Genomic DNA, 14,026 nt, shown 5'->3' on the forward strand with positions numbered 1-14,026 from the left:
CTTTGTTGAGATTTTAACTTTATATCTAACTTTATATCTAGGCTCAGATTTCAACTATAAATCGTACAGTAATTAATAGCACTAAATACTGATGTTTTGCGCCCTCTTACCACAAAAATATGTTTTGTAGTTGGGATTAACTTTATTTCGTACGCGTAGCTACTCCGATTCGGACATCGAACAGTTAAAGATGGCGGCAAATCAGACACCCAGAGGGGGGGGGGGGGGCGTCTTCTCGCCTCCATAACTAAAATGCCAAATAGGAGTGGCTTAAGCGACATACACAGTCGTGTAACTGACAGTTTGAGGTAGCCTATCGTGTAAATTTCGCTTTGTTGCTGATAGGTTAAGCTTTCGAAACTCTGCCCCAAAGTCATGTGACTGATTTTTCGCCCTGTTTCGTTGGTTAAACGCAATGATCACAAGCACCACCATGGTAACTGGGATGTGTAGTTTTTAATTCCGTTTGAATTATAACTGTACCTACTGTCTTCATATTTTGCCAGGGCTTTAAAGAGAAGGCGCGCCAAAAAATTTCGGTGCCGTCGTCTCCGCTTTAAAGGTACCCCCGTGCTGGAAGAATTTGACCTCGGAATGTTTGCCCAGTGTAGTTATAGTGGACATAAAAACAAGAGTTCGCTGGCATTATATCCTAGAAGACACAGACCAGCGCCAGACCGGAAAATGCTTGATGAACTAGGGATTGGACAGTTTCCAAGTGCTTGTACAATCGATGGAAATGTTCAAATAAATGTGCAAAAGAAATAAACAAAATAATCATTTATTTCTTTATCATATTGGCTAGCTAATGTCCTCTCTTTGCTAGTTAGTGGCTGTGTTTCTGCGTTGGGTAGCAACGGGTGACTGTTCTCAGGCGGAAGATGTAAACAGCTTAATTTTCGTGTTAAATAATTTTTGAAAATTAAAATTCATTCTATACAGCAATCACATATTTGGGTACCGTTTCATAAAACTTTCATGCTTAAAATGTTTAGGGAGAAATGAAAGACTGGTGTGTATTTTTTCTTTAAACTATCAAGACCAGCCATACACAGTACAGTTTATGTACATACAGTAATGTTTATGTTCCTAAATTAATATCGTTTATGACCTTCAGATGCGTTATGCTCCTCTTCTATTTATACTCAGCTACTAAAATTTCCCTTTAGTGGTAAAATTCCATATAAATATTCAAAACTAAGTGGATTGAAATATGCACAGTAAAGACATTAAATGATTAAATCTTTTTAATACCAACCAATGCACCACGAGTGCCCCTGTTGGTCATTTTGGCCAGCCAATCACTTACCGCGGTGCCCTACGGTGCCCTGCGGGTTGGTTACTGTACTGCGGGTTTTTACTGCTCATTTTGAATGGCTGCATCTGTACAACTAACACTCAAGTTTCGCTAATCTTATGTGTTTACTCGGGTAGAAATGCCAAATACAAGATGATTTCATTCTGAAAAATATTGTTTTCAAAGTTTTGATTTTTGACCAGTTTTGATTGACAGGCGCGCGGCTCAGCAAAAAGTGCAAAATTGGGCCAAATTGATTTGTCAAAGAAAAAACGAAACAACACTTTTCTTGCATTTCACATGTGTCCTAGAGCACAGCAAATGCATCACAAAATGACTAGGTGTTCCTCAAACCCTAACCCTAACCCGAGCTCGGACACTTCCACAACCCAACATTTATAAAAACCCTTGCATTGAAAAGCTATGTTCAAAAAGTTTCCCAAAATACTCCAAAGCAGTCCAAAATGCTTCAAGTGTCACCTTCATGACCTTCGAACAGTAATTGCTGTGAGTCTGCTTTCATTTTCCAGTGTTTCTTTTTGCGTTACCTGCTGCTGGAATGGCATAAACAGATGAACAAGTGTGGTGCCGTCAACAGCTCAGGAATACAAATAACACTCAAGTTTCGCTAATCTTATGTGTTTACTCGGGTTGAAATACCAAATACAAGATAATTTCGCTCTGAAAAAGATTGTTTTCAAACTTTTGATTTTTGACCAGTTTTGATTGACAGGAGCGCAGCTTAGCAAAAAATGCAAAATTGGGCCAAATTGATTTGTGAAAGAAAAAACGAAACAACACTTTTCTTGCATTTCACATGTGTCCTAGAGCACAGCAAATGCATCACAAAATGTCTAGGTGTTCCTCAAACCCTAACCCTAACCCTAGCTCGGGCACTTCCACAACCCAACATTTATAAAAACTCTTGCATTGAAAAGCTATGTTCAAAAAGTTTCCCAAAGTACTCCAAAGCAGTCCAAAATGCTTCAAGTGTCACTTGCATGACCTTCTAACAGTAACTGCTGTGAGTCTGCTTTCATTTTCCAGTCTTTCTTTCTTGCGTTACCTGCTGCTGGAATGCCATACACAGATGAACAAGTGTGGTGTCGTCAACAGCTCAGGAATACAAATACCACTCAAGTTTCTCTAATCTTTTGTGTTTACTCGGGTTGAAATGCCAAATACAAGATAATTTCGCTGTAAAAAGATTGTTTTCAAACTTTTGATTTTTGACCAGTTTTGATTGACAGGCGCGTTGCTTTGCAAAAAGTGCAAAATTGGGCCAAATTAATTTGTCAAAGAAACAATGAAACAACACTTTTCTTGCATACACATGTTTCCTGGAACACAGCAAATGCATCACAAAATGTCTAGGTGTTCCTCAAACCCTAACCCTAACCCTAGCTCGGGCACTTCCACAACCCAACATTTATAAAAACCCTTGCATTGAAAAGCTATGTTCAAAAAGTTTCCTAAACTACTCCAAAGTAGTCCACAATACTTCAAGTGTAACTTTCATGACCTTCTAACAGTAACTGCTGTGTGTTTGCTTTCATTTTCCAGTCTTTCTTTCAAGCGTTACCTGCTGCTGGAATGGCTTACACAGATGAACAAGTGTGGTGTCGTCAACAGCTCAGGAATACAAATAACACTCAAGTTTCGCTAATCTTATGTGTTTACTCGGGTTGAAATGCCAAATACAAGATAATTTCGCTTTGAAAAAGATTGTTGTCAAACTTTTCATTTTTGACCAGTTTTGATTGACAGGCGTGCGGCTTAGTAAAGAGTTCAAGATTGGGCCAAATTAATTTGTCAAAGAAACAATGAAACAACACTTTTCTTGCATTTCACATGTGTCCTAGAGCACAGAAAATGCATCATAATATGTCTTGGTGTTCCTCAAACCCTAACCCTAACCCTAGCTCGGGCACCTCCACATCCCAACATTTATAAAAACCCTTGAATTGAAAAGCTATGTTCAAAAAGTTTCCCAAAATACTCCAAAGTAGTCCAAAATGCTTCAAGTGTCACTTGCATGACCTTCTAACAGTAACTGCTGTGAGTTTGCTTTCATTTTCCAGTCTTTCATTCAAGCGTTACCTGCTGCTGGAATGCCTTACACAGATGAACAAGTGTGGTGTCGTCAACACCTCAGGAATACAAATAACACTCAAGTTTCGCTAAGCTTTTGTGTTTACTCGGGTTGAAATGCCAAATACAAGATAATTTCGCTCTGAAAAAGATTGTTTTCAAACTTTTGATTTTTGACCAGTTTTGATTGACCGGCGCGCGGCTTAGCAAAAAGTGCAAAATTGGGCCAAATTAATTTGTCAAAGAAACAACGAAACAACACTTTTCTTGCATTCACATGTTTCCTGGAGCACAGCAAATGCATCACAAAATGTCTAGGTGTTCCTCAAACCCTAACCCTAACCCTAGCTCGGGCACTTCCACAACCCAACATTTATAAAAACCCTTGCATTGAAAAGCTATGTTCAAAAAGTTTCCTAAACTACTCCAAAGTAGTCCAAAATACTTCAAGTGTCACTTTCATGACCTTCTAACAGTAACTGCTGTGTGTTTGCTTTCATTTTCCAGTCTTTCTTTCAAGCGTTACCTGCTGCTGGAATGGCTTACACAGATGAACAAGTGTGGTGTCGTCAACAGCTCAGGAATACAAATAACACTCAAGTTTCGCTAATCTTTTGTGTTTACTCGGGTTGAAATGCCAAATACAAGATAATTTCGCTCTGAAAAAGATTGTTTTCAAACTTTTGATTTTTGACCGGTTTTGATTGACAGGCGCGTTGCTTTGCAAAAAGTGCAAAATTGGGCCAAATTAATTTGTCAAAGAAACAATGAAACAACACATTTCTTGCATTTCACATGTGTCTTAGAGCACTGCAAATGAATCACAAAATGTCTAGATGTTCCTCAAACCCTAACCCTAACCCTAGCTCGCGCACTTCCACAACTCAACATTTATAAAAACCTTGCATTGAAAAGCTATGTTCAAAAAGTTTCCCAAAATACTCCAAAGCAGTCCAAAATGGTTCAAGTGTCACTTTCATGACCTTCTAACAGTAACTGCTTTGAGTCTGCTTTCATTTTCCAGTCTTTCTTTCTTGCATTACCTGCTGCTGGAATGGCATACACAGATGAAGTGTGGTGTCGTCAACAAGTCAGGAATACAAATAACACTCAAGTTTCGCTAATATTATGTATTTACTCGGGTTGAAATGCCAAATACAAGATAATTTCGCTCTGAAAAAGATTGTTTTCAAACTTTTGATGTTTGACCAGTTTTATTTGACAGGCGCACGGCGTAGCAAAAAGTGCAAAATTGGGCCAAATTAATTTGTCAAAGAAACAACGAAACAACCCTTTTCTTGCATTTCACATGTGTCCTAGAGCACAGCAAATGCATCACAAAATGTCTAGGTGTTCCTCAAACCCTAACCCTAACCCTAGCTCGGGCACTTCCACTACCCAACATTTATAAAAACACTTGCATTGAAACGCTATGTTCAAAAAGTTTCCCAAAATACTCGAAAGTAGTCCAAAATCCTTCAAGTGTCAATTTCATGACCTTCTAACAGTAACTGCTGTGAGTCTGCTTTCATTTTCCAGTCTTTCTTTCTTGCGTTACCTGCTGCTGGAATGCCATACTCAGATGAACAAGTGTGTCGTCAACAGGTCAGGAATACAAATAACACTCAAGTTTTGCTAATCTTATGTGTTTACTCGTGTTGAAATGCCAAATACAAGATAATTTCGCTCTGAAAAAGACTATTTTCAAACTTTTGATTTTTGACCAGTTTTGATTGATAGGCGCGCGTGTGGCTTAGCAAAAAGTGCAAAATTGGGCCAAATTAATTTGTCAAAGAAACAACGAAACAACACTTTTCTTGCATTTCACATGTGTCTTAGAGCACAGCAAATGCATCACAAAATGTCTAGGTGTTCCTCCAACCCTAACCCTAACCCTAGCTCGGGCACTTCCACAACCCAACATTTATAAAAACCTTGCATTGAAAAGCTATGTTCAAAAAGTTTCCCAAAATACTCCAAAGCAGTCCAAAATGGTTCAAGTGTCACTTTCATGACCTTCTAACAGTAACTGCTGTGAGTCTGCTTTCATTTTCCAGTCTTTCTTTCTTGCGTTACCTGCTGCTGGAATGCCATACTCAGATGAACAAGTGTGCTGTCGTCAACAGCTCAGGAATACAAATAACACTCACGTTTCTCTAATCTTTTGTGTTTACTCGGGTTGAAATGCCAAATACAAGACAAGTTCGCTGTGAAAAAGATTGTTTTCAAACTTTTGATTTTTGACCAGTTTTGATTGACAGGCGCGTTCGGCTTAGCAAAAAGTGCAAAATTGGGCCAAATTAATTTGTCAAAGAAATAACAAAACAACACTTTTCTTGCATTTCACATGTGTCCTAGAGCACAGCAAATGCATCACAAAATGTCTACAGATGCAGCCATTCAAAATGCGCGTTACAGACACGTACCGCAGGTGGCGTCGCGCAGTGTAACGCAAGATGACGCGTGGCACCGCAGTACGTGATTGGTTGACCGACAGGGGCACTCGTGGTCCGTTGGTCTGTCGTAGAAAGACTTACAGTAAACGTCTTTGCTGTGCCCGTTGTAGATATTGAATTTTACCACTGAAGGGAAATCTTAGTAGCTGAGCATTAAAAGAATAGGAGCATACTGTAACGCGTGTGAAGGCCATAAACGATATTAATTTTGGAACATAAACATACAGTATATAGCTGGTCTTGGTACTTTAAAGAAAAAAATACACACCAGTATTCCATTTCTCCCTAAACATTTTAAGCTTCGAAGTCTTTAACTAACGTGATGCCGGAGTCAACAAGCATACTTTTAGAATTTGATTAATAGGGAATAGAATATGGAATCGCGTATCTAAAGAATTTAATAACGGTATGATTATATTTGTGTACTGCGACAGGGCTGTGTAGGGCTGTTTCGCCTCCCTGTTCATGCGAGTTGTCCTGTAGCCTACTGGTCTACGTGCCTGACTAACAACTTACAGGTTGTGTGTTCAAATCCAGCTGGTGCTGGACTTTTCTTTTAACAAACATTTCTTCGAAAAAATAGAATAGCGATATTATGGACAATCAATTGACTTTTATATTTCAAAATATCCCAACATGATCGATTCTAAGTCATTTTTGATAACAATGAATAGTCACCTTCTTCCCTTCTGACAACGGTCCCTGCTTCTGCTTCCTGCTTCTATGTGTGTGTGTGTGTGTGTGTGTGTGTGTGCAACAGAGTAAATTTTTATAGAGAAAATGAGGCTGGACAATATGCGTTACAATATAAATATTTATATTGATTTAAATCGTGTTCTGATTTAAATCGCAAACGTGTGTTTAATTATATGTGTTTTTTAATCATAATCAGGCTAATGCAACATAAATTGATACAGTATCTTTGTCTTCTAAGTATCTTAATAAACTTTCAGCATAGCTTTCTACCCGTTAAGATTTATATTTCTTGGGATTTTGGGATCAAACGTGGAAGGATTAGATTGTAATCGTTTTTATTTGTCAAATACGTGATTGTATTTCTGAATGTTATGTGACACCTACAGTAGTTCACTGCTTTAAATACATCGAATTAAGAAAGTTATGTGTAGCACTTTAGATCTTTTTTCTGAACCAGGGAAAATCTGATCATGTTTCTCTATAACAATTATAAAAAACTTTATTTTACATATCACCTTTAAAAGTGGTAGTACCTTTTTTAGTACTATATTTTTGTATTATATTCCCTATTAATCAAACTCTAAGAGTATGTATCGGCTTGTCAGTCAGGTCTTTTTTCTCTATTTGAATTGTCGTTTACACCTCGCACGACTTTAAAAGCTAGCAAGACAGGTTTCGATTCACATTAGCTGGCGAGCCCTGTTAACAAAAAAACTAATAATAATTTAACATGCCACTGTTTGTTCATGAACAAAGTTATACTGAGATTTCCTTAGATACGCGATTAAAAAATAAACGTTTCATATGTTGCTGTTGTGAATGCCTGTGGAGTGTATCTTATTAAGCTCTAAATTGCATTTTGAGCGGTTTTTGACTTTTTTTAAATTGCATTTTGGGCGCGGACAGCACATACAAGGGTTAATGAACTGCGCCAAGAAATTTAAAATAGTATTCTTTAGGTGCGAAGGTAGGAGTGGACCGCAGCAGGCATAATCAGCAAACCAGGATAGTTTTGTGGTGTTTGTTTAGATGAAACGTTCCTAAAACGTATAACGTAACAAAATTAAAGACGATTAAAATCTGTAATCTTTCCAATTGTACTGTGAGTCATCAGAAAGTTTCTGCTTTGTGTAAGGATGGTATCAAAAAGCAATCTTAAGTGGTGAGAAAGCTGTGCTCAATGTATTTAAGGGACTTAAAAGTAAAAGGAGATGCTTCATATTGCTTGACTAATTTTAAAAACTAAGTTATAAATGCAGACGCTCCCTCGGTGCCGCGCCGGGTGTAACTATCAAAATATACATTCCCAACACTAATTGTACCCATCTGTCATGCAAATAAAACACCTTGAATTGAATTGAGGGAGAGGGGGGGAGGGGGAGAGAGACAGCCGGGACTCAAGGCAAATAAGATACACTCCACAGGCATTCACAACAGCAACATATGAAACGTTTGCACGTATAGTTAAGTTATTACTTGGTTTTCAAAGTGCAATGAAATACAATATTGTTGTTGTTGCTGTTCTTGTTGTCTTTATCCTGTAAAGCGTTTTGAGAAGCCACCTTTAAAGGCGATATATACTGTAAAAGCGCTGATTCTTATGGAATGTGTTCCGCCGGGGATTCAAATTTTTATTTATTTATTTTTTAATCGCATATCTAAGGAAATCTCAGTATAACTTTGTTCATGAACAAACAGTGGCATGTTACATTATTATTAGTTTTTTTGTTAACAAGGCTCGCCAGCTAATGTGAATCGAAACCTGTCTTGCTAGCTTTTAAAGTCGTGCGAGGTGTAAACGACAATTCAAATAGAGAAAAAAGACCTGATTGACAAGATTAAATTAATGCAGATCAGTAAATCAAGGGACAAAACAACTATTGTTGGTGTGTGTGTCTCTCTCTGCTGGATGTCCCTCTCAGTCTCTGCTGAATGAATAAAATAATTTTATTGAAAACGCATTTGCGATTGTCTGGTATTTACTTTGGTCCCTTTTAACTGTTTTTCGATCTACTGTATTGCTTTGAGATGCCACTTTTAAAGGCGATATGTAAAATAAAGTTTTTTATTATTGTTATAGAGAAACATGATCAGATTTTCCCTGGTTCAGAAAAAAGATCTAAGGTGCTACACTTAACTTTCTTAATTCGATGTATTTAAAGCAGTGAACTACTGTAGGTGTCACATAACATTCAGAAATACAATCACGTATTTGACAAATAAAAACGATTACAATCTAATCCTTCCACGTTTGATCCCAAAATCCCAAGAAATATAAATCTTAACGGGTAGAAAGCTATGCTGAAAGTTTATTAAGATACTTAGAAGACAAAGATACTGTATCAATTTATGTTGCATTAGCCTGATTATGATTAAAAAACACATATAATTAAACATGCGTTTGCGATTTAAATCAGAACACGATTTAAATCAATATAAATGTTTATATTGTAACGCATACTGTCCAGCCTCCATTTCTCCTATAAAAATTTACTCTGTTGCACACACACACACAATAGAAGCAGGAAGCAGAAGCAGGGACCGTTGTCAGAAGGGAAGAAGGTGACTATTCATTGTTATCAAAAATGACTTAGAATCGATCATGTTGCGATATTTTGAAATATAAAAGTCAATTGATTGTCCATAATATCGCTATTCTATTTTTTTGAAGAAATGTTTGTTAAAAGAAAAGTCCAGCACCAGCTGGATTTGAACACACAACCTGCGAGTTGTGAGCCAGGCACGTAGACCAGTAGGCTACAGGACAACTCGCATGAACAGGGAGGCGAAACAGCCCTACACAGCCCTGTCGCAGTACACGAATATAATCATATCGTTATTAAATTCTTTAGATAGGCGATTCCATATTATATTAGCAGAAAAGCTTAAAACTACCACTTTTTCACACGCTATTTCACATGCTAGTTAAATACTTCGATGCTTAAAATCGTTAGGGAGAAATGGAATACCGGTGTGTATTTTTCCTTTAAAGTACCGATTCCTGGAATCTGACTGGCTGACACCCTTCTGAAGTGGTTCCATAAAATCTGGTATACGGAAAAGAAAGCGTTGATAAATACAAGTGTCTTTTAATACACTCTTTGCTGTGCTCTTGAGGATCCTTGTGATATTTTGAGCTCTAGTTGAATGATAAGTGTCGCATTTTAAATCATTTTCGTAGTTAGAAATTATGAAACGCCCTGTTAAAAGCAAGGAAGTTTTTATGCCCGTTGAAGTAAAACAAAATGCCTGAAAAAGTATGGCTTGGACAGATTCCAAGTGCTTGTACAAATGTGCTAAAGAAATTATACTTTGAGTATACAGCTTGTCCAAAGTCATCCATTATTAATACTATTAGTAATATCTTCGGTAAAGGCTTTGATGCATAAATATTTCTGATAAAGGTAGGTTGTGTACTTTTGTCCAACTGAGCAATCTTGCTTTCATAAAATACACCAACATTTTAATGACTGATGATTAACATGCTGTAATACACAGTTCAAAATTAAAGGCTCAAATGCTGTACATGAGAGGTTAAGCTCCCCCTGGCGGTTTTACAAGGTGACGCCGGATAGTTTCCGGCAGAGCGTCAAATGACGCGCGATTAACCACGTGACACCGCGTGATACCGCGACACGCCCACCGGGGTATGCCGTGAAATACCTCACCCATTTTGAATGGCTGCATCTGTAGGTGTTCCTCAAACCCCAACCCTAACCCTAGCTCGGGCACTACCACAACCCAACATTTATAAAAACCTTGCATTGAAAAGCTGAGTTAAAAAAGTTTCCCAAAACACTCCAAAGTAGTCCAAAATGCTTAAAGTGTCACTTTCATGACCTTCTAACAGTAACTGCTGTGAGTTTGCTTTAATTTTCCAGTCTTTCTTTCAAGCGTTACCTGCTGCTGGAATGGCTTACACAGATGAACGAGTGTGGTGTCGTCAACAGCTCGGGAATACAAATAACACTCAAGTTTCGCTCATCTTATGTGTTTACTTGGGTTGAAATGCCAAATACAAGATAATTTCGCTCTGAAAAAGATTGTTTTCAAACTTTTGATTTTTGACCAGTTTTGATTGACAGGCGCGCGGCTTAGCAAAAAGTGCAAAATTGGGCCAAATTAATTTGTCAAAGACACAACGAAACAGCACTTTTCTTGCATTTCACATGTGTCCTAGAGCACAGCAAATGCATCACAAAATGTCTAGGTGCTCCTCAAACCCTAACCCTAACCCTAGCTCGGGCACTTCCACAACCCCACATTTATAAAAACCTTGCATTGAAAAGCTGAGTTCAAAAACTTTCCCAAAATACTCCAAAGTAGTCCAAAATGCTTCAAGTGTCACTTTCATGACCTTCTAACAGTAACTGCTGTGAGTCTGCTATCATTTTCCAGTCTTTCTTTCTTGCGTTACCTGCTGCTGGAATGGCATACACAGACGAACAAGTGTGGTGTCGTTAACAGGTCAGGAATACAAATAACACTCAAGTTTCGCTAATCTTATCTAACGTTACCATAGCCAAAATGTAATGTAGTGGCTCTCTGAAGGCACCAGTTCTGTAGGGTTTGGGCATTTACTGTGACAATTATTAATTGTAGCAGTAAATCACAAAGTTAATTCTTTTGATGGCTTTAGAATCCAACCACGCGACATAACTCAAACAACGCACACACACAGGTACTAATACACGAGGATACATTTATTAATACATAGAATATGCATATAAACCTAACAGATCTTATCGAGAGGGTTATCAGAATACAAAAGGTATATATTCAATCAGTTACGAAGTGTTACACATATCAAGAGGACATACGTTCAGTATATCATTTATTAAGACCGTTTCGTAAATGAACTTGGTTATAACTTCTACATTAGATACTCAAAACAAGTACATAACTCTTAGGAATTAAATTGATATCAACTGGTTGGGATAACAATTGAATTCTCGAGCTGTAATGCAGTGAAGTTGAATACTCATCCAATCTCTGGGGATTCAGATCTCCTGCGGGCACAAAGAATCAGCTGCAGGCTTGTTGCTGTCCAATCCGCGCTCTCTGGCTCCGTGCCAGGCTGTGCTGTGCGGCTTGCGACGGTGCGCTGCAGATGCTCACTGACCGGCTAGTTAGTGTTGGCTTTAACTAACAAAGTTTGTGCACAGGAAAAAAGATGACTGTTAGTCCCAGCAAGTCAGGAAGAGGACCGGTTCGTTTCTGATGAAGAGCCAGTTCTGAATAGTGATTCAGCTGTCCACAGTTCCGACCTGTTCACGAGGCCTGCTGCTGGTTACTCTCTGGCAACCTCCACTCTAGACTCTTAGAACAAAGGAAAGTTCTGGCACTCGGACACACTGGCCGTTCCGTGGTTGTCCGGGCTGAGTCTCAGGATGGTCAGGAGGCGCGCTGCGAGAATGTCCTGCCCTTGGGAGCCTTCTGCTCCTGGGCCGTCCTGCCCTGGAATTCTCCTTTGAATTCCCTTTAGAACAGTCCACAGAATCCTCTCCAGAATCTTACTGAATCTTTTGAATCTCTGTGTTGCCTGTTTTTACCTGGAGGAACTTCAGCTCGTTGATTGGCTGAAAGTTCCATGGGCATCAGAGTCCCACGTGGGTTACTCGGCCCTACCAGTCCCTGATTGGTTGATCAAGGTGAGATATGAGTCACTTACTCCTGACACTTAGGAATGCAGTCCAGATGTCCATCTGGCACTCCCTAGACAGATAGGCGCCAATGGATGACCATTGATCATGATAGCCAGACTTAGCTAAGTGCATCCCCCTTTGGGAGCTGTCCCTTATCAAAAGAAAACATCTTTAAATCAGCCTGCATGAATAGCTTCTCTGTGGCTGCACCACAGAGATGAACAGAGAGATGAGGCCTAATTTGGGAAAGCTCAGAAACACTTAATTCTTTCTTATTAATAAGCCTCGCCGCTACACTTATATGTTTACTCGGGTTGAAATACCAAATACAAGATAATTTCGCTCTGATAAAGATTGTTTTCAAACTTTTGATTTTTGACCAGTTTTGATTGACAGCCGCACTGCTTAGCAAAAAGTGCAAAATTGGGCCAAATTAATTTGTCAAAGAAACAACGAAACAACACTTTTGTTGTATTTCACATGTGTCCTAGAGCACAGCAAATGCATCACAAAATGTCTAGGTGTTCCTCAAACTCTAACCCTATCCCTAGACTGGTCTCAGATGAGCAAATTTGCAATATGTCTCTGAACCCCTCAAGGCATCTTCTTTGAAAATGTTTTTCAAATCTTAAAATAGGATTCTAAAATGATTAATACTAGTGAGAAAACGTCTTAGAAACGTTTTTTCTTTAATACTGGGGCTTCTTTCCGCAAGTTTTGAAAAAGTTGAAAAAGGCTTTGAAAAAGGATTTTAAATCATCATCCATTTTTGGTCCCAGTAGGTTTAGGGTTAGAAGAACCATTAAATATTGACTGCGCCCTTGCTTTTAATTGCGCTTTAAGCGACAAAATTAAAAGAGTTTCCATAGTATAACAGATTATCTTATAAATTTTGATCTTGCCCAGTTTCGGAATACAATTACTCTGCAGTACAATAGAAAGAATAAGCAGGAAAAAGTGTCTGAAAAAAAAAGTATTAGATAGGGGCAAATTATGAGTCATCCTAAAATTCACTTTCGCCCCAAAATCCAGCACAGGGTGTAAAAAATGTCTAAATGGTGTGGGAATGCTAACCCTAACCCTAGGCTGGGTCTCAAATGAACAAATCTGCAATATGTCTCTGAAGCCCTCGAAGCATCAGATTTGAAAATTTTTCTCAAACCTGAAAATAAGAGACTAAAATGATCAAACCCAGTTAGAAAACCTCTTAGAAAAGTATATTCTTCAATACTGGGGCTTCTTTCACAAGTTTAGAAAAAGTTGAAAAAGGATTTGAAAAATGTTTTTTAATCATCGTGCATTTCAGGCCAGGGTAGGGTTAGAAGAACCATTAAATATTGACTGCACCCTTGCTTTTAATTGCTCTTTAACTGGAACTGTAGATCTGGCCTTGTTTTGGAATACAATTACTCCGCAGTACAATATACAGAGAGAATACGAAAAAGTGTCTGAAAAAAAAAGTTGAACACAGAGGTAAATTATGACTCATCCTCAAGTTAACTTTAATATTCAGAGTAAAATTGAATATTCAGAGTTGGTGGTGTATGTCAAGGCCCGACTTTTGAAAAGACATAGCTCTCGGTATGATGCAGAGGAGCACCCTCGGAAACGTCTGCAGCATCCGATTCAGCACACAGCCGTTGGACAGCCAATGGCAAGGGACACAAAGGAGAAGGCGGGACTTCCCCTAAGCAGGCCATGCTCTGAGGATTGAGGGGGAAGGGAGCAAGTCAAAACTATGACCAAGCAACACAGAGTGACTGGCTCCCACGGTCATCTCCAGAAGCCGCAAACACCCCAAATTCACCGCAGAGCGAAACTCAAGCACCCAACCTGCCCTC

This window comes from Atractosteus spatula, chromosome 1 (genome assembly GCF_055471065.1).
Source record: "Atractosteus spatula isolate fAtrSpa1 chromosome 1, fAtrSpa1.hap1, whole genome shotgun sequence".
Taxonomy (NCBI): Eukaryota; Metazoa; Chordata; class Actinopteri; order Semionotiformes; family Lepisosteidae; genus Atractosteus; species Atractosteus spatula.